This window comes from Uloborus diversus, chromosome 7 (genome assembly GCF_026930045.1).
Source record: "Uloborus diversus isolate 005 chromosome 7, Udiv.v.3.1, whole genome shotgun sequence".
Classification (NCBI taxonomy): domain Eukaryota; kingdom Metazoa; phylum Arthropoda; class Arachnida; order Araneae; family Uloboridae; genus Uloborus; species Uloborus diversus.
Window position 1 is genome coordinate 125526400 of NC_072737.1, and position 26431 is coordinate 125552830.

Consider the following 26431-nt stretch of genomic DNA (forward strand, 5'->3'; position numbering starts at 1 on the left):
GCCATCTGTTGAGGTAATTTCTTGTTATTAATGAAGTCAAATCGATCAATTTTGACGTTATTCGGTCTCCGTTTGCAAAAAAAAATTGCAAGTTTTAGGATGGGAACATTGTATTTTCTTGTTTAAGATACTCAAACAATGGCTAATACTAAAATTCACGTAGTTACAAGGTATTGTAAACGACTCGACAAGATACAGATTTCGTCCAGCAGTCTAAGAAATAAAGCTTTCAATTTCTCGGTGAAAATAAGAAAAATCGCGTTTAAGTCTTTGGAGCCTTGCTTTTATTTTTTGAAAGTGAATCCTCAATTTCATACGCCTCAAACGCAATTTTAATTGTATACATTTCATATTGTTAGGTTTTCAAATAAAATTTGAAATTGATAGTAAAAGATCTAATTTTTACTCATTTTGCACTTATTGAACATTTTTGAATAAATTCAAAGCAAGGTTTAGTTTTTATAGATGAGATTATTTATTTTTACTTAAAAAAAATTTTTTTTTGGAAAGTGTCTTTCTGTTTGGACTTTTTGTAAAAGCTAAGTTGTGTGAAATAAATAAATGCCCATGTAACCAGCAAGTAAAAATATAATACACAACGTCCAAAAAGCACAAATTTGCAAAAACTTGCAGACACGTGTTTTAGAATTGTAAAGTTATAAAATGCTTTATATTTTCAACCGTTGTATCGTTGTATTTTGGTTTTGCATTAAAAAACTCCCACTTTCTTTTCAATTTCAATCCCACAAAACGCCAAAACTTAAAGGTTTTAATTTTTTCTAGCGTGTATCTAATTCAATTGCTGTAGCATACAATATTTTCGTTACTGTAAAGTTTCTATAATAATATTTGAACGAAACATCTTTATTTCTAGAGGAAATCCAATAAAGGAAATAAATTTAAAAACTCCATGTTTTAAAACAAAGAAATACTTATGGTACTGCGAAAGCTCAAAATCTTATAAATGGGGACATTAGCCGGTGAGTATCAACACTCACCAATCAAACACTTCGGCAAAAAGACCGAATATTCCCGGTGAAAGTCGAAGTTCTTCAAATTCAGTCTTTCTCGGTAACATATATTTTCACGAATCCTTTTTAATGTCTGTGTTATCTCTTAGCGAGGCAGGAATTTAATATCTGATAGTGTTTTACCGAGAAAATATGTGTTCGTTTTCGCCAAAATATAGACGTAATATCTGTAAAAATATGGTACTTAGCTGATAATATTGCCAAAGCTGTACTTCTGCCGGAAAACACTCTTAATCAATCTTGAACATATTATGGTGGGGTTGGTACTAATGTATTTTTAGATGGACGTGTGTTTCAATGAAATGGGAGACATTCATTTTTTTTCCTTTGACATTTATGTTATTGCACAAAGCATTCCGTCAGCAAGTCACTTCATCGATAAGATCACTTAGTTCATCAATCAATTTTTATGATTTACCACTATGGGTATCTATTTAGATTTTCTCATTGGATCTAAAAATATCTTGAAAGTACGTGTTAGATCTTTATTGTGGAAGGAAATATTATTTAAAACTTAGGGGCTCCATCTTCTGCTCACTTCGCTTGCCAACTCCCGTTCGCCACCTGCAGCGGAGCAATGCTGTGGGTGACATTTGATGATTTTAATGCTTTTCAGTGTGTCAGGACAACCTTGTATGTCCTCAAGACTGAATGTTCGGCCTCTTCTCTCCGGCTCTTTAAGATTTAGAGGGATGAGACAGGCTTTTGCATTCCCTGGATCGCTTTCCCTGGATGTTTTGTGTCCAACGGTACCCGTATTGACATGGTAGACATTGCCAGTCCAGAGGAGATAGGGTTACAGACACACACACACACACACACACACACATAGACTCACACACAGAGGCACACAGGTTTTAAAAGTATACAGATGATGCTGTTTCAAATGAAATAAATGCCATTATAAAATTTTGTATTGAATGGAATTTTAATAAAATATCATTTTTGATATCCGATCATTTACAATGAGCGTGGGACTTCAGTTTGATATTTTTTGCTGGGGGGGGGGGAAGGAGAATGGGTACTGTTCATAAAAGGGCTTTAATTCTCCAGTTTGTACATGAGCGGAACTGAGAGTCTTATGAGGAAGCAATTGACTTATGCGGATTTAACTTACGTGCGCAGTATAGTGTGTCCCTTTTCGTTTGATAGTTATTCCACAGAAATCGTGTTTTGTGCACCAAAGTAAATTTTTATGGTTTGCTTTCAACTGTCGTACAAGGAGTTTTAGTAACTCTATCATATTAAGAAATACAATACTGTGTTCCTTGACTAGGAGCCTAATTTTACCTAAGAGAAGTTACTTATATTATTAGTTGTTTTTTTCAGCGTTTTTGAGTTATATAGCGTTGTTTGGGTTAAATTAATACATCGTGCTTGGGTAAAAAGTTGATTCGTATAATGATTTAACTATTTTGTAACTTTAAATTTTTAAGTGCTTTTTCTTTTTTCATAAATGCTTAGAAATGAACGAAAACACTCAAAGGAGAAGGGAATTCTTCTCGAAATATTTGAAAGCGATGATTTCGGAGCAGATAGCTACAGATATTTTTGTAATAACTTTCAGATATGCATTTATCATCTAACTCGGTTGAAAACTTCAAACATTTCATGAGACTCACATTTAAAAAATGACTATCAAAACTTCATTTGGTTTCATGTTACAACAGCATAACAGTTTATTCATTTGTGTAACAACTGGCCCATGTTTAAGTCAAGTTGATACATTTTGAAAAAAAATAAAGAAAAAGAATAAAAATTCAGGAGAACGAAATTTTTCGTCTCAACCATAACTAAACGGGGTTTCCAACAAAAATTCTGAAACTTTTATTGCTGAGCTCAATGATTTATTTGTGAGTGCAAAATGAGAAAGAAATTAAGAAAATAGTTTTTCCCATTTTATGGGAAAAAAAAGTTTTGCTGAAAAAGTTTTGGAAAAAAGAAAGTCTTTGTTTACTCATTGGATTGTTTTTTCTATCAGTTATGGATTTCACCATTAAAGTACTAAAAATACTAAAATCTCTCAGTTTTATATCCCATCCTCCCCCCGCTAAGTTCAAACGTAGGCCAAAAAAAAGGAAGAAATCGGAACGGATTTTTTAGAGCATTCCATTGCATAAAAAAGGAAGACCTTCAAAGCATAATAATTTCCCTTTACTTATTTATTAAACATGCTAAGGTAAACCAAAGCAGAATTCAGATTTTTCTCATATAATTTAATTTTGGAGGTATTTTCATGAGAGCATCTCTCTTTATTATTTTTCTAAAACAAAGTGTTTTTCTTAACATTTGCGATTAATTAACAGAAATTGAAATCTATGGATTCTCTTTATTAGAATTTTAAAGATGCACAAAAACGCCTAAGCGAACATTGGAACTTTAGCTATGGAATAGGCATTTAATTAGTTTTTAGTACTCGAAAATATGCAATGTTATCGAGTATTCAGACTTTAATTATTTATTGCTCTATTATTATTTTCCATTTATTCGCAAGCATTTCTCTGTTTTCCCAGGTTCTTTTGATTTAATTTCCTCACTTATAGAGTTCAGCTTGTTATTTTTATTTACTCAAAACGTGAAATAAGTTTCGAATTTAAACAAAATTTTTATTCTAATAGATTTCGGAAACAAAGTTTTAATGCTTGAATTTTTCTTTTATTCATCGTTGGAAGATTTAAAAAAATAGTTTTTTTACCGTAGTTACAACTTTAAATTTCTAAGTTTTTTTTTTGGAGTTATAATTTTATTGTTGAATTTCAGGCAAACTTTAAAACAGACAATTTTTCTTACATTTAATTTGTGTGCACCATTTTCAATTTTATTGATTAATTATTTGTATTACGAGTCTTCGGCTTCCATTTACAGCCAGTTTCTTACTGCTGAAAGGCAATAGCGAAGAAAGTATGTTTCTTCTGATGTGAGTACAATGTTGTTAATAACTTGCTGTGGCACCCGGCTTTGCACGGTTTTGCCTCGAAAATAAAGTTATGTCAAGTAACGCGTGTTCGACAATTAGGCTTGAACAAAAAAAATAATAAATAAAATTACCCAACAGATCGTGGAACAATAAACAAAAAGGAAAAAAAATAAATCCCCCCCCGATTACAAGAAAAAACCTCAAAGCAAAAGCAAGAATTTTGTTTGTTCACAGTCAAGAAGGAAAATGGCAAAAAATCTTTCTCTTCTCAATGATTTTATTCACGCTAATAAAAATTAAGCCCGCGGCAGACGATGAATTTCCGATTCAATATTGATGTTCTTGACGTAAAAATGCTTAACTTTTCTCCTAGTGATTTTACAGCATGGGTGGTCTTGAAATCCAAAAGAAAGTTAATCTATTTCAGGGGAATTTTTTGCATGCTTTCGAATGAGACTGAAATCAAGACAATCGGATAAACTATTTCGGGTAGAAGGAGTTATTTAGTGCAATTTTCGGGTCCAAAAATACAAATTCGAGCAATTTGGTACTTTTTTCCGGCACTCGAAACCGACCTTCGTTTCTTTTCGGGTGTCCAAGTACCTGCATGTAATTTTGGTTGAGATCCGACGTAAACTCTGGATTTGTTTAGGGAACATTTGTTAGGGAAACATATGCATACATTCTCCGTTTTATTTATATAGATGTGAATGTTGCCACTTATTGGCTGTAAATAAAAATAATTTAAAAACTGATATCAATCACATGTGGCAGAGTTTTCGGGTGAGGGGTATGGTATTGTTAATTGGCGTACTTTGGCAGTAGTGGCTTCCAAATACTACTCACAGTTGGAGAAACAAAGCTATAAAATGACTTGAAGATACCACGTCTATGGATTCCCTGAAAAGCCTTCGGGCGGAGCAGGGCGGGGAGTCTCGATGGCTACCACGTCTATGGAAATTGAGTGTAATTTAGTTTATTCTTCAGACACATTTCGACAATATTATTTGAAAACATATTAAATTTATTCTCTGTCCCCAAATATCGTCACATGGGGTGTGGACACTCATTCTGATTTACATAAGAACCTACACAGCATGTGTCCGTTGAAATATTCAGAGAAACCGTTTATATACAGTAAAAAACATTTCTAACATATACGTTTAGTACACTCCGTTTTTTCGTTTTATTTTTTAAAATTTTATTTAGTTATTTTATTCTTTTTTTGACGAAGTAGAAAAAGTTAAATTTCCTAGTTAAACAAAATGGTGAAGAAGCATATAACGTCACTTTTTTTTTCTAAAAGATAATTTTTTGTGGAGACTTTTTAGAGGAAGTATTTAGTTCAGAGACTATATTTTAGGTGGACGAATGTTACCCAAGAATGATGTTCAATGCTCCCATAAGTATGTGAAAACTTATGAGAGACCAGCACATGATGTTTGTGAATGTAGGAAAAGTTTCAGAAACTGAGTTTATCTCTACTGCTACTCAACAACGTAAATAAAGCTAAACCAGAACTAAAATTAACTGAGAAATTGAAAAAATAAAATCCATCACATAACATCTAGCATCCAGCCTTATGCATCAAGCCCTTGGCATTAAGCTGAGTTGAAGTTTGATACCTTGAATTCAAATCTTGTTTTTCGCAATGACGAATTGCGATGAGACCCTGCTCGTTGGGTTTCTTGTTTCTAATTATGGCTCTTATCCCAACCATGATTGCAAAAAAAAAAAAATGAATTCAGGATTTCAAAATTTAAATGTGGTTGGATGATTAGTTGTGCGTGTTTTAGGCCTTTTGTGTGTGTGTGTGTTAAAGAGGGATTAAGGCAGAGCGATTCCTGTCACAGTGAGAGCCCAAAAGGGGGAGATCCCGATATAGCACCTATAGATGACAGCACTACCCGCCTTAACAATTGAGGCATAGAGCAAATGTCTCTAGGATTTTAGAAATCCTAGAGACCCATGATGATTGCGAACGACAGACTACAGGATTTTCGACACAATGATGTAACGAGTAGTGCATACTCCTCATGCACTTAGTGACTTTTTGGACGTGTCGGGTTCCGAACTCAAGATTTTTCAATTCCGAATTCGATTCAACTCTCCGAACTTCCCAGAGCTTAAGGGTATCGTATAGTAATGTTATTTAGCCAAAATGTTGGAGCCCATGCATTACATAGCAATGTTATGCCACAGAGAGTTGAAGCACAGTCAGTCTTCAATTTTCATAACTGGTATTCGAAAATTTTGGTTTGAAGAGACATTGCAGAATGAAAAGTGCTTTTACCTAAGCACACGTGATTTTTTTCTCTTACATAGTTAAATCTTTCCAAATAATAAAGCTGAAAGTCTGTCTGGATCTCTGTCTATCTGGATGTCTGGATCTCTGTGACGCGCATAGCGCCTAGACTGTTCGGCCGATTTTCATGAAATTTGGCACAAAGTTAGTTTGTAGCATGGGGGTGTGCACCTTGAAGCGATTTTTTGAAAATTCGATTTTGTTCTTTATCTATTCTAATTTTAAGAACATTTTCCCGAGCAAAATTATCATAAGATGGATGAGTAAATTACCAAGTTATCATAACGTGGAACCGTAACATGGGCGAGCCAATTGGCGAGAAATTCACCATACATTATTTGTAAATATACAGGTGAACCAAAAGGTCTTTTAATTTTCTACTACGGACAAAGCCGTGCGGGTACCACTAGCTTAAAATACAACAGCAACGCACCTGCTTCAAGCCTTTAATTTTGATCTGCGATACACATGAACGTTTCAGATACTAAATGTGATTTGTAATGAAACTGTAACTATAAATTCGCACTCTGCAGTTTAATGACACTTAGGCATTGTTTAGTAAATATTGGATGTCCCTGTAAACCAATTTTCCCTGAGAACAAAAATAATGCTAATACCTTTAACCAGCGCATATAGTTAAATCTCAGTGCCATATAACGCAGATGTTTTGATATGAGAAATCGTAGAAATCAATTAGTCTTGAATTCAGGTAACGTTCCTGTTGATTGTAAAAAAAAAAAAAAGAGTATAAATTTTGCTAACACTTTTACTTTTGCACCAACAATAAAATAATTTTAAAAAATAACGTATTACAGTGGCCGCCACTTATATGAATCACGTTTATTCTCACAATTTTGAATCCATTAAGTGGCTGGTTCAATAAAGCGGCTATATCAATAAAGCTGGATTTTGTTTTGTTTTTGACGATTTGATTCATTAAAGCGGTTGATTCAACTAACCACTGATTCAATTAACCGGAGTCCACTGTACAACCAAAATGTTTAATGGAAATTAATTTCACGTATTTCGGAATTAAATGAATCGTTTCTTTCACTCAAAGATAGAGTCATACAACAAAATTTTCAAAACCGGTAAAGGTGCTAAATATCTGTTGTGTCAATACTTTAATTCAATAATTTAGATATAAATCCAAAATAATGTTTCAATTGAGAAAAATCTGAGAATTTTTTTCATACATTTCCCTTTAATACATGTTTTGCAAAAATTCCGCCTCAAAATGCTGAAATCCGTATCCGCTATTTTCAAAAGTTTATTTTGTTTTTTGCCTACTTTCCCAGTAAAAGTCAGAGAAAGACGAAAAAAGTATGAAAGAAAGCTTAATGCATCTTAAAAATATCGCGAAAAACGAAAAAAAAAAATCAAAAATAAATAAAATAATTAAATAAATATCGAAAAATTAAAAATTGGAAAGTAGGGTATTGAGATGGGGGGAAAATGTCTGTCGGTCTGTGTGTCTGCCCCCCTCCCCCTAATAACTTTTGAGTGAATAGTTCGATTCGAACAATTTTTTTTTTTTTTGCTCGAAAGATCTCGGCGAGGACACCTCATTCCTGTATTTCATTTTTTTAATTTGAACTATGTTTTGTTCAATTTTCACCAGTTCAAAAAAACTTAACGTTAGCGCCTACGGGGAAATTCAAGGCAATTCCGAACTGTGAGGCGAATTTGCTTCAAACTTTGGAGGAAAAAGCTTTTGATGAAAAACTTGTATATAAACTATCTATTTGATTTGATCAATTTTCCGTTCACTTTTGAACAGTTCAAATCCCTTAACATTAGCGCCTACGGGGAAACTGAAAGTCAATGCAGATTCCGTACCTAAAAGCGGATTTAATTCCAAACAAATTTTGTTGGCTCTTGACGACAAACTCCAGACTCCAACTCCGAGAATTTAGGGACACCTGACTCCGACTCCGACTCCTATGCCCGACAGTTTGTCGGATTCCTACTCCCCGACTTCGACTCTGACTTCGTAGCTTTGGTAAAAATTTATACACGGAGGACAAATGACTGACTCCGATTCTTTGATATTCGACTCCGACTCCTTCATCTCAAAATGAGATTGACTCCGACTCCGCAGCTATAGTTTTAACTGATAAATAATTATTGCTTATATGAGTTGTTTTTATTTTCACGCTAAAGTTTCAATTTAGGTATTCAGTTTTTGGCGGATAAACTCGAAGCCATTTATGTTTCTACATAAAGATATGCACAGACGATTTTTATTTTTTTTATTTTTTATTTTTTTATTTATTTATTTATTTATTATTATTTTTTTTTTTTTTTGACAGTGAAAATTATTTCTTTAAGTTGACATTTTATTGTTTTTAATTATTTTGGTAAGTGCATTAATTCATTTAAAAAAATTATTTTTGGCAACAGGTGAAAAAGAAACGATTTTTTTTTTTTTTTTTTGATATAATGTATTTATTTTAATGAGCTTATTAATTTTAATTATTATTTTTTCGTTTTGAAAGCTGTTAAAGAATTTGTTTTTCAATGGAAAAAAGTGTATTAGCTGCTTTGTTTAAAAGGTGCTGCTATTTTATTTGGTCGTTTTTTTTGTTTTTTTTTTATACGCATCTAATTTTTTAGATCAGTGAAGAATATTTTATTCCTAGAAATCAGCTTAAAATATTTAAAAAATACGTTTGAAACAATTTGCAATTTTAGCTATTTTTGAGAATATTGATCAGGTACTAGAAAGTAGTATGGGTATACGGGAAAGTAGGCTCGTTTAGTTCTAGACGGAACTTCTTGTTAACCAATGTTTTACACTTTTGACACTGTTTAAATTCTTAACGCTGTTTTTAACCAATTTGCTATTAACAATCGACTTTAAAAAACTTTTTGTCCCTTGCTGATTCAGCGGTTCCGGGGCAAAGATATGGCTTCAGATCAATATTTTCATCCCTATCGATTTTTGGAAATAACTAGACAGAATTAGTATTTGCCATGAGATTTCTTAATTGTTTAAAAGTAAGAGAATGTGGAACAAATTGAAATAGATAATATAACTTACTTTTTTCAAAGTGAAGAACAAATTGAAAATTTGTTCTTAAAATTACAGTACATAGCGGAAGAATAGTTAATTTGGAATAAAACTTACACTTAAACATTCTATTCCATTTTTGGCAGTAAATTTGTACTTTCAAAAAAAAAAAAAAAAGTCAAAACTTTTCATTTCAGTAGGGGAAGCTGCTGTACCCGCGGACGGTTGTACCTACGGATGTTGGGAAATTCCGGGTATCGCCGAGAGAGATCTTAATTGGGGTTCAACGTGTGTGTCACAGCCATCTTCAGTACTCCAGGAAGTTTCAATGCCATCAAACGAACATGTAAGATTCTATCACATTTTTTTTTTTTTGGTTTTAGTAGGATGTAAGTAAAAAAAAAAACATGAACATAAACATTGATGAAAGTATACAAAAACGCATACGTTCATTTCATGAAATTGTATCTTTTGAAATTTGAGTTTTGTTCGGGCAGTGTTTCGACAAGCATCTCCCCCTGAAAGATGGATCATAAACCGTCCAGTCAAAACACTTAAACGCAATTTCATTTATGAAAATTCGTAATATCGTTAAAAAACTGCAACATTTGGAACATGAGTGTTAAATTCTTCAATAACTGAGCTATACAATTATTTTTTTTGAAAAATTGGAGAACTTTTACAGTTATACGCCAGTGTTTTTAAGAAGTAGAAATAAAAAAAGTGCGCCAATCTAGTCAAAGAATAAGATCCCCCAGTGGACAAACTCAGCTTTTTCTAGTTGGATTTTTTTTTTTTTTTTTTTGAATGTTTTGAAGGAAGTGGTTATTTTCAGTTCATCTAAGAAATAACCTTTGAAACCTTGTTTAAAAAAATAAAACGAATTGCTCATACACAGAAGGGGGGGGGGGAGTTATATGCTCCCGTGAGTCTATCCTACACATTTTTGAAAATAATATTACCACTTTCAATCAAGTTTTTTTTTCGCCTACTTTCTCGTTAAGATTTTAAAAGATGAATCAAGACCTGAAAGGTGGCTTAATATATTGTAAAAATATCGCAAAATATAAGAAAAAACGTCAAAAATAAATAAAATAATTAAATATGTAAATATCGAAAGATTAAAAATTGAAAAGTAGGACTTTGAGATGGGAGAAAAGTGTGTCGGTGAGTCTCCCCCCTCCCCCCGATAACGTTTAAGAAAATAGTTTGATTTGAACAAACTCAGTAGTTTTGTAAAGTCTCAGTACTCAGTACTCAGTAGTTTTCAGCAAAAATTTACTGAATAAACTTTCTTTTGTTCGAAAGATCTCGGTGAGAACATTTCATTCCCAAAGCTAACTGTTTCATTTGAACATTTTTCCGTTCAATTTCGAACAATAAATAAATTAAAAAAAAACATATACCATTAACGCTTACGGCGAAAGTCAAGGCAAATATAACTCTTGCACTTATAAAGGGGAATTTGTTTCAAACAAACTATGTTGGAAAAAGCTCTTGATGAAAAACATTTATTCAAATAGTTTCTTTATTTAGCTTTTTTCGGTGTATTTTTGAACAATTCAGGTATTTTTGAACATTTTTTTTGGGGTACCTAAAAATTGAAACAAATGTGCTCACTCTAAATACATTCTTAATTTTTTGGTTTCAAGAAATAGAAACTAATCAGAAATTAAAATTGAAATACCATATCTCGTAGACATTTACTCAAGTCAGAGATAAGTATAGCTGAATCAAAAGGAATTGAATTTAAAGCGGAAATGTTTTTATGAGGACTTTGGAGTCGGAGAGAAAATGACCAACTCCAGACTTTGACTTTTGTTCTCTAACTTCATTCAAAGGTTTAAACTTATTTATTCTTTTTGTTCACAATGGAAAGTAAAAGGAAATTTAGTTTCTTTAGCTTGTAACAGAAATAGCTATCTAGACGATTTTTTTAATTTTTGATTGATGATGAAAATTATTTGTTTTTATGGATATTTATTATTTTTTATTTATTTTCAAAAGAAAAGTTTTTGTATTTATTTTAATTTTTATCAACGGGGAGCTGGTGAAGTGAAATCTGATTCCCTTTATTTTTATCCGGAAGAAAGAGCTTAACAAACGATTTTTTAAATAAAGTATATTCAATTTGATGAGCATTTTATTTTTAAATTTTGTTTCCTTTAAGCTATTTCAGAGTTTTTTCATTATTTTTTTTATGGAAAACATATATTAGTTGCGGTATACGCCCAAAATGTCGCATCCTAAATGTCGCCGGTCCAAACATTTTGGCTGCGACATTTTGACCCCAAACCATTAGTTGCATTGTTTATAAAGTGTTGCTACTTCATTCGTTCGTTCATTTATTTTTTCAGATATGCGAGGCATATTTTGTTCCTATAAATCAGCTTAAAATTTTTAAAAGATATGTTTGACAAAATTTGCAGCCTTAGCTAATTAAGAGAATATTGATTTGATACTACAATGTCAATGCTGGTATGAGAGAAAGTAGGCTCGTTTAGTTCTGGACGGAACTTGTAGTTTATTATGAATTATTAGTTGTTAAACTCGTTTAGAAATGAAATTGAAGGTTAAATATGTGTAAGAATCTTTCATGTACAATGAAGTATTAAAACACAGAAGCATAAAATGTTAGTTTTTGCCATGTAATTGACCAAATATTCGGTACCTTTGATATACGTATGATCTTTTGTGTCTAAATTCAAAAGAGCGTACAAGAACCTCCTCAAGATTAATTTTCTTAAGCCTCTTGACATGAGCAGAAAGATAGCGCCTGATTGCAAGCTTCGCCGCAAAAAGCATATCATAGGAAGAACAATACATCTACAGTGGCATTTTCCCCACCCTTTCCTCTTCTCCCTTTCGGAGCAAAATGCTTCCTTCAAATAAATAGCAGGCTTATTTCAAGCATATTTAATCATTTATGTCTCACAGAATTTGTGTTTTAAACAGCTATTTGCTCAGACTCTCTTATTCATAAAAATTGTAATTACAAATGGCGAAATATTCATGCTGTTGCGGAAAAACATTAAGTGTACAAAACAACATAAAAATAATTAAATGCTTCCTACATTTATAGTTTGCAATTCCAAATGGCTCTATAAAAAAGTAAAAACAATAAAAGTAATTTGTTGATTCCATACTTATGTATATTGGTTCAAAACGCAGTACCTCGATAGACTTGCCTTTCCAAACCAATTCATATTTCAAAAAGAATACGTTTTAAATTTAAATTTGCTTTCTTATTTAATTAAGGTTTGCATATCCAATTATGCAGACCTAGTAAAAATGTTCTCGTTTATCGGCAATAATTAGTTGGATACTTGAAAATATTTTTGAATAGCGTTTCGGAGCTGGTTTTTAATGTATCTTTCACTTTTGAATTCTTTACAAAAACTTAAAACGTGTGAACGTGCAAGTTCTTCACTGCTTAAAAATTTTACTTTATTTAAGAAAAAGATAGAGAGAGAGAAACTGCAAATAAACTGTGTTACGTTGATAGAAAGTTCTTTATTGAAACATTGATATGTTTTAGCATGTTTATTTTCAACTGTTAAGTGTTTTCTTTTACTCTTCCCAATTTGTTTTGTTAAATTTGTTGTTTTCAGTTTTGAAAATTATTTGACACATGAATTAACACATTCTATTATTTATCAAACTTAAACTTTAATGCTAATCATTTCTTATTCAATATAAATTATTGATTTTGGTAAGGGAAAAGGTTATTTATTTTTATTTATGTATTTTCACTTCTATTTTACATTGTTTACCGTTACATTTTCCAAAAGTTTAAAACAATCCCTGAAAGTGCAAAACTTTTACTTTTTTACCTTTAGAGTTCAGTAAAAAAAATGCTAAAATGTTGCAATAAATTGATACTGTTTTATTTAGTATAAGAATAAGTTATTTTGTTAACACTTATTATCGGTGCTAATGTGTAAATGAATTCTTTATTTCCGCAGGCAACAAAAATCCCCCCCCCCTCTTAGCGGAGGCAATGCACAATGAGAATAATACCGTTAAATTTCCTTGATTGAAGTTTTTATACTTGTGGCTTGAAGGCCGTCAATGGCCTTTCCACTGCTAAATTTGTTTTGATAGAAATTTTTTCAATTCCATTAATGAAGAAGTAAAAATTGGAATATTTGTGATTTAGAAGCTGTTGTCGTGTCGTAAGTATTAATCACTATGAAGGTATGGGGCACCATTACCTCCAGAGGTTGAATTTCTTTATTTAACATATAAGACGGCACAAGAATGAGTTACAGTGCAAAGGAAGGAAACAACATCCAGGGCCCCTGTGGGAATCGAACCCATGACCTCCGATATGCAAAGCGAAGCTTCTACCTCCGAGCCACGGATGTCCCTTGCGACGTAGATTTGTAGCGAAATACCAGTTTTATGGGATTTCCATACTTGATCGTTGTTTTGAATGTGTATCCATCAAAGTATCGAGAAAATTGCAAAGAATTGGCTTTCATCTTTTCCATTGCAGAGAAGCAAGAGTATCAATTGCAAACTTAAACCAAGAAACACATCAGAAAGAAAATTTCTTTGCGAATTCTTTCCACATTCAAGTCTTGTACAAATTCGCTTCCACACTATGTATGGATTATTTTCTTTGCAATTAGTATGTATAATACAATCTAACCCAAACGTATCGGTTATTCGATTCAAAAATACAAACTATTTTATTTGACTGGTATAAAATTAATTTTTATAAAAAAAATATCGATTTCAGATAGTTTGAAACTCTTCTGTTCACACTTGTTGGAACCCCAGCTTATCCATTTCATTTATGAGTTGTATCAACGGCACGTTTTTTTAAAAACATATTTATAATATTCTGCGCACTATTTAAAGTGAAATAAAACTATTATTGCTCTTAATTTGCGAATTGCATTCCAATTAATGTATACGATAGTTGTAAGCTTACAGAATAATTGAAATAGTATAAATCATAACCTAGTTTTGTCACAAAGTTAAACACGCTTTGAAGAACTCGGTTTATACTAGCAAAGAAAAATTTGTTGACAGTAGAAAATTTTTGATATTGAAGAATGATTGTTAGTGAGAAAGTTTCGTTCTCTCTCAAATAAGTGCCAATCACTTCTATAGGCACAAAAAGAATCTTTGTCCGACAATAAAAATATTTTTCTCAGGGAAGAGAAGTAGGAAAAAGTTACCCATATTATGACGGTACTTGGGGTACAAATGTATTTTTCAGACATGCATTCAATACCTGCGGAGAATGTCAGAATTGGTTGTGTAAGAGTTAATGCTTTGTATTGCGGCCAGAAACAGTGGTCTAAGCTGCAGTTGTGAACGTTATTCTACTGTAGACAGGTATACGGCAGTATCTGCAGAAATGAGTTTTCGAGGCATTTGAAGAAACGCGGTTCGGATTTTGTACTAACAATAGGAAGATTTTGGAATTAAACTCTTTTTTCGAGCCTTTTTTTCAGCAGAAACCAAATAAGTAAACTTCTTTACTAATAATAAAGCTGAAAGTCTCTCTGTCTGGATGTCCGGAGGATGTCTAGATGTCTGTAGGATGTCTGGATCTCTGTAACGCGCATAGCGCCTAGACCGTTCGGCCGATTTTCATGAAATTTGGCACAAAGTTAGTTTGTAAGATGGGGGTGTGCACCTCGAAGCGATTTTTCGAAAATTCGATGTGGTTCTTTTTCTATTCCAATTTTAAGAATAAAATTATCATAAGATGGACGAGTAAATTACGAAACTATCATAACGTGGAACCGTAACATGGGCACAAGCCAATTGGCGAGAAAATTCACCATACATTATTTGTATATATACAGGCGATCCAAAAGACCTTTTAATGTTTATATTACGGGCAAAGCCGTGCGGGTACCACTAGTGTAGAATAAATCTAAAGTAAATTAGGTGTCAAAAATGCAAACAAACTCAAATTGAAAAGTTTGCAGTTATTGCTCTGTACCTGCCCAAGGCTGCTTATTTTAGTTCTGAATTTTTTTTAGTGATGCAGTAATCAGATTTGCCGTTCTTATACGCTGACAAATTTAATTTATATTTTTATTCTGTGTTAAAGTCAAGTACATATTTTTCCAGTATTTATTCGATTTCAAGTATTACTCATGCATGTGATTAGGAATGAAAATCAGATTGGAGGAGTACGAAATATAGGGTAGAGCGCAATATCGTGCTATATGAGGTGAATCAAGTTTCTGTTTCTGCAGAAATGGAAGAATGGAAAAATGAACGGTGATGATGAAAACGGTGCTCTTTGGGTTCATTTTCAGAAGGTCGTCTTCAAATAATCAGGGCGTGAGCAGTGGGTTTGATCATAAATGCCTCAAATAGGCTCTTACAGACTTAACTGGTAATCTAAAAAAAAGAGTATTACTTGTTTGAAGTGTATGTAGTTGATTTATGAAATGTAAACACTTATTTTCTAATATTATTTTTGTCGCGACTCATAGTAGAAGGCATTCTGCGCAAATAAATCTTCGACAGATGTTTTTCAAAAGTAAAATTTTTGTTTTAAGCTTTGAAACGGATATGGTCTTAATTCCAAAATCCTGCATTTTATTATTCGCTTAATTTGATTACATTTTTTCTCAACCATGTCAGTTGTAGGTTTCAAGAAAGTACTTCATATTCAGTGCTTTTAGATTACATTCGCAATGGGGTCGTTTCCAAAATTTTAAAAGTATTTTTTTCTGAAAGAGCACGCTTATAAACATAGAATCTGACCATTTTTAAATACTTTCTTTAAGTTTAATATTTTTTTTAAAAAATACTTAAATCGGTGCTCTTTCATCGTTTAACGCTTCTGCCGATGACAACACAAATGATGAAATGCCTTCAGTGTTGCTATTCACGGTCTAAAATATTTAATTCGCATCTTTACTCACGTGTATTGGCAACGATACGATTGATAGCAAGCGTAGACCGCAATTGTAATTCGCTTCTTGATTATCATAACGTGGAAATGTGGTAGAAATGCGTGCATCATTTGTGACGTCATAAAAACCACGCCTTGTTTGAAGAATCGGACATTTTAAAAAATTAATTAAAAAGTAACTGTTGGGAAAATAAAAGTATTTTCTCAGTCCATGTTTTTTTTTTTTTTTTAATTCTATCAATTTCAGTGAAAAAAAGTACTACTTTTGACTGAAGGAAGCAACCCCATTGTTAATATCAAGACAGTTTATTAATTCAATACAATTCTAATTTATTGTAATGTGATGAAGCAGCAGTTTTTAGTTCATGATTGCATTGAAATAACTTTCTAATGATTTTCTTCCTAGTATTAAACAAAAATCTCCCCTATAAAATCTAACTCAGTATAGCCGCTAAGTTCAACACGGTTGTGGGGAAATAAGTTATATATTCTACATTTAATACTAAGTAATAAAATAAGTTAATATTTTTTACATAAATGTTATCAGGAAAATAGTAACGTCTCGTGTATTTCAATGCGCTTTCCCTCTCTTGTTCGGTTTATTTTACTATAATAATAATAATTATTGTTATTTTTTAAAATTTTGGAACTTGACACTTTGTTTGAAATTGTTTTGAAAACGCATCGTATCAGCTTATTGCCCCGTATGTATACCAACCAACTTTTTGAGAGGAAATACTCTATTTTAGATTGGCAGCTTTTGTTTTTTTCCTCGGAGCATTTTTAAAGACAATTTTCTGTTTCCTGGACATTTTTAATATTTTCAAAGGCATTTTATAATTCTTTTTAGGTTCTCAGAGTTTACGCTGTACTAACTTGTATCTGTTACCTTTCCGTGTATGCTCTAAAGTTCAAGTAACTGCAAGTAATGGCGCATACAAGGGGAGGGTCCGGGGGGTCTGGACACCTTGAGTTTTTTTTTTTTTTATTGACTGTAATCCTATTTACGTAGTACGTAAAATAATTTCAAGCAAAGGTTACATTAATTTCATATTTGAAAAAAAATGAAAAAAAAATCTTTCTTCCCCTGCAAAATCGAATTGTAAGTGAACATAAGTTGTTCTATACTGATGATTTTGCTTCGTTGTTTTTATTTTTAATTATGAGAAAAGTAAATACATTTACTCTTGTACTTTCTGATGTTTAGATAAGAACTTGTTATTCACAAATTAATTTTATTAATTAACGCTAAGCAGTTATTCAATCCATACTAATATTATATATGGGTACGGTGAACATGGTACATTTCAATTTTCAAAAAAAAAATTTCAAAGTCATCTAATCCAACAAAAATTAATGTCAAATAATGGCAAAAGAGTTTAATTTATCTGAACTATAAAAATTAATTATCTCAACTTGGTTGTAATATCCAATTTTCTTACTTCTTTTATCAGAAATGAAAGATTTTGTCCATTCTGTTACACATTTAAAAACTACAACAAATTCAAAATTTTCAATTTGTTTTGAATTTTTTTTGTTTAATATAAGCAAATTGAACATATCTTTCATACAAATACTTAAAATGTCATTGTAAAAGGCACATTTAAGTTTTATTGCTAATTATCTTACTCAGAAATACAAAATTTTAAAAAATCATTTGCAAAAGTTAGATTATTATATGAAACAAACTTGAAAAAAGATTGAAGTTGGATTATCCCAATTAGTAATTGTGTAGTTCTATGCAAATTAACCTTTAAATTAAATATTTAAAAAAAAATTACAATCAAATCGGTTAAAATATTCTTGTAACAGAGTGGACATACCTGTAACAGAGAGGACACTATTATTGAAGATAGAAGTAATCTCTATGTTAAAGCAGAGAAAATAGATAGACAATGTTTCATTTTTTAAATTTTGTATTTAATTCAGTTTTTCTATAAATTTGTTAAGCTAAGTTTTTTGAAAAACATCAATAGCATATGGGACTTGTTTACTATTTCCATAAATATTATCCACTCTGTTACACAAGAAGTGTAACAGAGTGGACAAATAAGTAGTTTAAAAAAAAAAAAAATTCTAAACCTAAACATAAAGTAACGGTTAAAATAGTAATACAAAAGCAAAGAGTAACTCTAAAATTACTACTTTATATGTAATTTAGATTTTTTTTTTAATTTTAATTAGTAAAATTAATGTAACATAGTGCACATTTTGCTACTCAAATTTACTATCAAAGACAAAGAATGAATCTTGCCTTACTTGTTGACTGTTGAATCCACTAAGGTTAGCTAAACATGGAGTTTTTACCATCTGGCCATCTCAAAAGTATTGCTAGTTTTTTTGTAAAAATATTTTTTTATTCTTTAATGACTGTAACAGAGTGGACATTTCAAAATTTGTAAACTGAAGGGACAATTTTAAATTCCCTGCATTTTCATTTAAAAATATTTTTCTAAAAACATTTATTGTTTAAACTGTTACAATAAAGGTGTTGCAATATAATTGGAAATTGTTTTTGTTATTGCATCCAAGCAATTTCTTAAATCACTTTTTAACTGTCACTGTTTTGAAGCTGGGACATCAAGATTTTGCCTTTTTCTAACATAATTTTTTTTAAAGAAATTCCTAAATCAAAATATTAAAAACAAAAAATACCTTATGACACAAAATTGCATAAAGAATAAAGAAAAAAAAATATCATTAATTCATATTAACCATCAAATTTTCTGTAAAAAATCCAAAAGTGCCGGACATGAAATGTACTATTTTCGTCGGAATGACCCATATGCGAAAGTGACTTTGTTTGTTAGTTTGTTCGTTTGTTACCTTTTCACGCCTTAACTACCCAACCGATCATAATGAAATTTCGTATACACGTTGTCATGGGTGCCGGGGTGAACATAGGGTGCCTTTCATTTAGGAAAAAAGTATTCCATGATGTTTATTCCAGTTTTAAAGAAAATCATAAAGGCCGTAGCCGGGTTTTATGTTAAATCTGCGTTTGCGACTTTTTTGACTCGCATTTGAGGGACATTTTGGTGTCGAATAAAAATAATTTAGCTAAGTTTTCAGCTCTTTATCTCAAACAACCTTCGAGTTTTTCAAAAAAAAAAAAAAAAATCCTGTTTTTTCAATTTTATTTATTTTTTTTTCATAGTAAAATTCAAAATTTATGAATCGTAATTTTTTTCCTTATTCTTAGGAATAAAATACTTGTCAAATTGTTGTAGTCATAATTTTTAAACGAAAGCCGATTTTTGGCGACGGAAAAAAAGTTTAATTTTTTTCCCAATGATTTTCTGAAAAGTGTCACTCAACAAATTTTGTCAGAAAATATCTTTGAAACTCCTCTACATTCAGGAATGTTTTCGAATTTTTTGAAGTGGTGGAACAATACGAAAAAAATAATAAGTGATTTTTTTCATAGTTTTGCGTTTAAATACATTTAAACATTTTTATTGCCAAGAAATTCACTTGAACTAATTTGGTAAAAAAATCGTCTGCTAAGTAAAAATAAAATTAAAATTAAAAAAATATTTCGAAAATACTACTTGACCAGAGAAAAAAGAAAACCATAAAACAAAGACATGACCTTCATGAAATTATTAGGAATGTGAAAAAAAATTATTAATGACTTTTTAAGTAAATATTATTCAATGCTAAAATAATTATGTTAAACGGTGTCTAAATTATAATTAAGTTAATTTACTATTCGAAATGTTAGTCCTTATTGGATCAAATCTGTAAAAATGATTCCCAATAGCACGGACAAATTATATAATCGTTTTTATGTACAATTTACCATTGAATAATACTCAAAAACTCTCCAATCATTTTTTTTTCACATTCCTAATAATTTCATGAAGGGCGTGTCTTTGTTTTTATGGTTTTCTTTATGCTTTTTCTCTTGTAAGATAGTATCTTCGAAATATATATATTTTTTAATTTTCTTTTTACTTAGCAGACGATTTTTTTACTGACTTAGCTCAAATGAATTTCTTGGCAATAAAAAATATTTAAATTTATATAAGCGCAAAATTATGAAAAAAAATCCCTTTTTTTCGTATTGTTTCACCACTTCAAAAAATTCAAAAAAAAAAAAAATCCTGAGCGTAGAATAGTATAAAAGGCATTGTCTGCCGAAATTTGGTGAGTGACACTTTTCAGAAAAGCATTGAAAAAAAATATTTAAATGTTATTACCGATACCAAAAATCGGCCTTTCGTTTAAAAATCATGAAAATAATAATTTTTCATGTACTTTACTCCTAAGAATAAGGAAAAAAATACCATTCATTAATTTTGAATTTTTACGATGAAAAAAAATTAAATGGAAAAAAACAGATTTTTTCGAAAAGCTCGAAAGTCGTTTCAGATAAAGAGCTGAAAAGGTTAAATTATTTTTATTCAACACCAAAATGGTACCCCAAGTGCGAGTCAAAAAAGTCGCAAGGGCAGATTTAACAAAGAAACTCGGCAACAGCCTTTATGAATATCTCATCGAAAAAAATGTCATATTTGTTCAGGGTTTTGCAGCATGTTGAAACTAAAAAGCTGCTCAAAGTGAACTTTACCCGAAGTTCCAGCGATGATTTGTTCGAAAGTTGATTTCTTAACCTGAAATGAGGCTTATCTTGATTTTTAGACTTTCTTGCCAATTTTTTTTTTTATTTTTTTAAGCAATCACGATTGCTTATTGTTCTTACTTGACTGTTTTTGGCGTCCTATAATTTTATTTTCCCTCTGCCAGCACCACCGCCGGCGTCGTGTCGACCGGCCTACGCTGCTCCCCTTGCGAAAACCGTCTCCAGGTTGCGTCCATATCCTACACACGCACGCGTACACACACACGCCTACACACACATACACACACTCATGCCTGCGCACAGACACAAACACACACTCACACACACACACACTCATGCCTGCGCGCACACACACACACGAACGCCTACACACACACGCGCGCGCGTACACACACAACACTGCATACACAACACGCACACACATGCATACATACACATACACACATGCACCCACACACATTAAACGGGTGAACCGATTTTGAAAAAAAAAAAAAAAAATTGTTCGTTAAGAGAATTGGTCGAGAGTGTTCTTAGATAGGTTACATCTTTTGATAACGAAGATATTAATTTAAAACCTCTAAAATGTTTTTCGCGATTTGTGCAGTGAAAACATAGTTAAAAATTTTAAAATTTAATACCAAAATAAAGAAATTTTTTTCCGCGTCCCATAGAATGTGTTTGGAACTTCCATGTTTCATAGAATTCGAATTATAACGTTTTTTTTTCAAAGCAGATTTTAATAACGGCTAAGCCTTTATTCACGCGATTGAGAACAGAATTCATTGTTGGCCATAAAGTAAAGAAATTACATAGAGAGCCCCCCCCCCCTATACTAAGAAATTGAAGCCGGGAGTTGCGCCGTTGTATCCTAAGATCCTTAGCTTCTTGAAATACATCTTGATTCAAAACACTCCATTACTGAATCTCAATTGGCTGTTAATTTAAACTTAGATATCGTTGCAAGTTTATGAAGCACGTTTTCCAAATTGCATTAAAACATGAATTAAAATGCAAACAAATCCACCATCTACTTTATGCTGTCCCTTTGCGAGATTGGTAAAAACTATTCTCGCGAAGCAATCATGTTATCATAACCCCGCTCATCAATGCACCGCTGCATCCCATAATTCCGGCTTCAATTTCATCTGCTTTTACCATAGACGGGGCCTCTCTATGTATATTTCTTTACTCTAGGTTGTTGGCCGACAAAGAAGTAAAACGCGATGATTGTAAATTTTTATCTGTTGCCAATTTTCTCTTTAATATTTATTTTTACTAGTAATAAAGTTGAAAGTCCGGATATCTCTCTCTGTCTGTCAAGATATCTGTGACGCGCATAGCGTCTAGACCGTTCGGCCGATTTTCATGCAACTTGGCACAGAATTAGTTTGTAACATGAGGGTGTGCACCTCGAAAAGATTTTTTGAAAATTCGATTTTGTTCTTTTTCTATTCCAATTTTAAGGACATTTTCCCGAGCAAAACTATCATAAGATGAACGGGTAAATTGCGAAGTTATCATATCATAGAACCGTTACATTGGCAAGCCATTTGGCGAGAAATTCACCATACATTATTTGTAAATATACTGGTGAACCAAAAGACCTTTTAATTTTCTACCACGGGCAAAATTGTGCAGGTGCCATTAGTACTAATAATAAAGCCGAAAGTCTCTCTGTCTGGATATCTGGAGGATGTCTGGATCTCTGTGACGCGCACAGTGCCTAGACCGTTCTGCCGGTTTTCATGAAATTTGGCACAGAATTAGTTTGTAACATGAGGGTGTGCACCTCGAAAAGATTTTTTGAAAATTCGATTTTGTTCTTTTTCTATTCCAATTTTAAGGACATTTTCCCGAGCAAAACTATCATAAGATGAACGGGTAAATTGCGAAGTTATCATATCATAGAACCGTTACATGGGCAAGCCATTTGGCGAGAAATTCACCATACATTATTTGTTAATATACAGCCGAACCAAAAGACATTTTAATTTTCTACTACGGGCAAAGCCGTGCGGGTGCCACAAGTGAATAATGTTAAGCTTTTAAAATTATTTTCAATTTTCCCCCTTGATTCTAGAGTTGCCACTCAGAAGGGGGATTTTTAAATTTTAATTTTATCGTTGCTTGTTATCTCTAAATCATTACCCTGTGTGCCGCCAAATTATAACACCACTTGAGTTTACATCGAAATTAACAATGATTTCCCCCCAAAAAGGGGCAAAAGACCCCTTTAGAAACACCCGAATGCAACCAAAACAGGAGGGGCACAACTAGACCCCACTAGAAGTCTACGTACCAAATTTAAACTTTCTAGGACATACAGTTCTTGAGTTATGCGATATACATACGCACATACGGACATCACGAGAAAACTCTTTCTAATTAACTCGGGAATCGTCAAAATGGATATTTCGCGTGTCTATACGTTCTTAGGCACATGTCACCGTGTGGTCGAGTCGTAAAGAAAACTCAACATTCATTCGGGGGTGAGCAAAAAGGAAATTAAGGTCGTTTTTTGAGTGCAAATTTTTTCGCTAATACAATACCTCCTTTTTTGTAAAAGAAAGTAAAAATCACAAAAATTGACATTGGAAGTTTCGTACCTTCACCATCGGTAAGTTAATTACTTCATTTTTAGCATTAACAAAGTGAAACCATTATGCACTTATGTTTTTCTTTTCCTTATGAAATCGCCCTGAATTACGAAAGCAAAACTCGCTGAATTTCAACTTATATTTCAGTATGGCATAAAACTCAACAAAAAATACCTCATTCAATTAAAAATATTTGAGCGAAGGCTATATCGGTAAAAAAAAAAAAAAAAGTCGAAACAGCTTTTTAGCCTACTTTCCCAGTAAACGTCAGAGAAAGAAGAAAAAAGCATGAAAGAAGGCTTAATGCATCTTAAAAATGTCGCGAAAAACAAAAAAAAAATCAAAAATAAATAAAATAATTAAATAAATATCGAAAAATTAAAAGCTGGAAAGTAGGGTATTGAGATGGGGAAAAATGTCTGTCCGTCTGTCGGCCTGTCTGCGTGTCCCTGTCCCCCCTAATAACTTTTGAATGAATAGTCCGATTCGAACAAACTTTTCTTTGTTCGAAAGATCTCGGCGAGGACACCTCATTCCCATATTTCACTTTTTGATTTGAACTATTTTTTGTTCAATTTTGAACAGTTCAAAAAAACTTAACATTAGCGCCTACGGGGAAACTGAAATTCAACGTAGATTCCGTGCTTGAAGGCGGATTTATTTCAAACAAATTTTGTTGGAAATAGCTCTTGACGCAAAACTCTAGACTCCGACTCTGAGAATTTAGAGGCACCTGACTCCGACTCCGACTCCTGTGCCCAACAATTAATTGAACTCCGACTCCCCGGCTTCGACTCTGACTTCGTAGCTTTGGCAAAAATTTATACACGGAGGACAAATGACTGACTCCGATTCTTGGATATTCGTCTCTGACTCCATTATCCCAAAATGAGATTGACTCCAACTTCGACTCCGCAGCTATAGTTTTCACTGTGAAATAATTATTGTTGATATGATTTGTTTTTATTTTCACGCCAAAGGTTTAATTTAGGTATTCAGTTTTCGATGAATAAACTCGAAGTCATTTATGTTTCTACATAACGATGTGCGCAGTGCGCAGACGATTTTTTTTTTTTTTTTTGAGAATGAAAAGTATTTCTTTGGGTTGACATTTTATTGTTTTATTTATTTTGGTAAGTGCATTAATTCATTTAAAAAATTATTTTTGGCAACAGGGGAAAAAGAAATGTTTTTTATTTTTATTTTTTTTTTTTTGATATGATGTATTTATTTTAATAAGCTTATTAATTTTAATTATTATTTTTTCGTTTTGAAAGCTGTTAAAGAATTTTTTTTAAGGGAAAAAAGTGTATTAGCTGCTTTGTTTAAAAGGTGCTGCTTTTTTTTTTTTTTTTTAATGGGTATACGGGAAAGTAGGCTCGTATAGTTCTAGACGGAATTTCTTGTTTATTTATATAAATCTGGTAAAAATGCATGACAAACTTAAATCACTAGCTGCTCAATATTCAAACAGTAATTTTAACAAAAATTACTTTTCTTTTTGTTTAGTAAGGGAAAAATAATTATATCTTTTTAACTACTGTGAATATAATGTAAATACTTTAAATAAATATATATTGATAACTACAGTATCAACATCGATGTAATAATTCGTAAGTAATATTATCCATGTTTAAAAACAATTTTTTAGTAACAGTTGAAGCAAAACATTGTGTTTTTATCTTTTTCTTCCACTTGTGGAGACCGTCCGTAAACATAAAAACAAAAACCTACGAATTTTACTCCATATTTTTATATGGTATTTAATGAGACAAAACTTACATTACTAAATTTTCAATATTTTACTGAAAACATTTTTTATTTGGTACCTATGTATTATATTTTACATAATTAGGCAATCTCTTTAATGTTTAATTAATGCAGACTGTATAATGACTATAAATCCATTGACGCTTAGAGGAGGAGGGAAGAATATATTTCTTGATTTAACTAACTACTCACTTAAAAATTGACAACACTCAAGACCTACGTGCCAGAAAAGTAAACGAATAAAAAACAACTTTCAGTGCACAAATTAGCGGGAATACTGCATACTTAAGTTTCGGGGTTACAAGCTACCCCGTTTTGAATGCAAAAGATGTAAACTTTTAAATTGAAAAAGGAGTTCCTTGTAACCCCGAAGCATATGCATGAATCTCTGCGGCTAATTTGTGCACTAAAACGAATTTTCTTTTATAATTTTGCTAACTTCACCTTGTTCTTTGCTTCTACTTTAACGGCATATTTACTTTTATTTATAAATGGAATTATTCGTAAATGGAATTGTTCATAAATGGTATTAAGTATCGCATATCTCTTTAAAATTGGCTGAGTTTTTCTTAATGAAATTTTTACTGTGGGTAATGTCTTCGAATTAAGCAGTTTAACGAGGAAAAATATCAGTAAATTTATTTGAACTATTTTTAGAGTAAAAATTATACTTTACTAGATTAGTAAATGATATGTTTGAAACATGCGAAGATATGATAAGTCAATTAACGATGAATAAATTTACAATTGAAGAGAAAAAAACTCTTTATGCTTACTAAAAAAGGTCTTTTTTTCTTATTTATTCATAATTTTTACTTATAATACACATCAAACAATACAGAAAGAAACTTTTTTTTTGCAAGTCAAACACAGAAATTTAAAAAGTAAGATGTAGGAAAATACTTACGAGTACCAAGCAGAAAACGTGAAAACTTTTTCAGACTTCTCTTTTGCTAGGGCAAACTCAGGAAAAATTTTGCTTTTCCCGGCTCTAGTGCTCTAGCTGCACTTTATAAAGCCCCTCGCGCTTTCTGACGTCACTCTTCACGTCACCAAAATTTTGAAAGGCGCACTGTTGTCATTGGTCAGCGCTGAAGCCGCTATTCTTCGTTACCATCCCTCTGCTTTGTCCAACCAATCTCAATTAATTATTGGCAAAATCATTTGTCATGTGTCAATCTGCGCCTTGTCATTGATCCCATTAAATGTAATGGGTTATTCGTTATAATCTAGATCTATGCAACTCTGGAAGAAGAGAATTGCTTCCCTCTTAACTTCATTATTATGAACGGATCGTATCATTTATGCTTGGTTACGCTCG

The 26431-nt window shown here is 32.0% G+C and overlaps 1 protein-coding gene across 1 annotated transcript in view; it reads right to left on the reverse strand.

The window, feature by feature from the left end:
- The window catches only part of LOC129226324 (diuretic hormone class 2-like), a 62429-nt gene extending 36338 nt beyond the window's left edge, over positions 1-26091 (reverse strand). The window contains exon 1 of the mRNA XM_054860926.1: positions 26018-26091. The gene's annotated coding sequence lies outside the window, so the exon portion shown is untranslated. The remainder of the gene's footprint in view (positions 1-26017) is intronic.
- Positions 26092-26431: the final 340 nt, after the last annotated feature.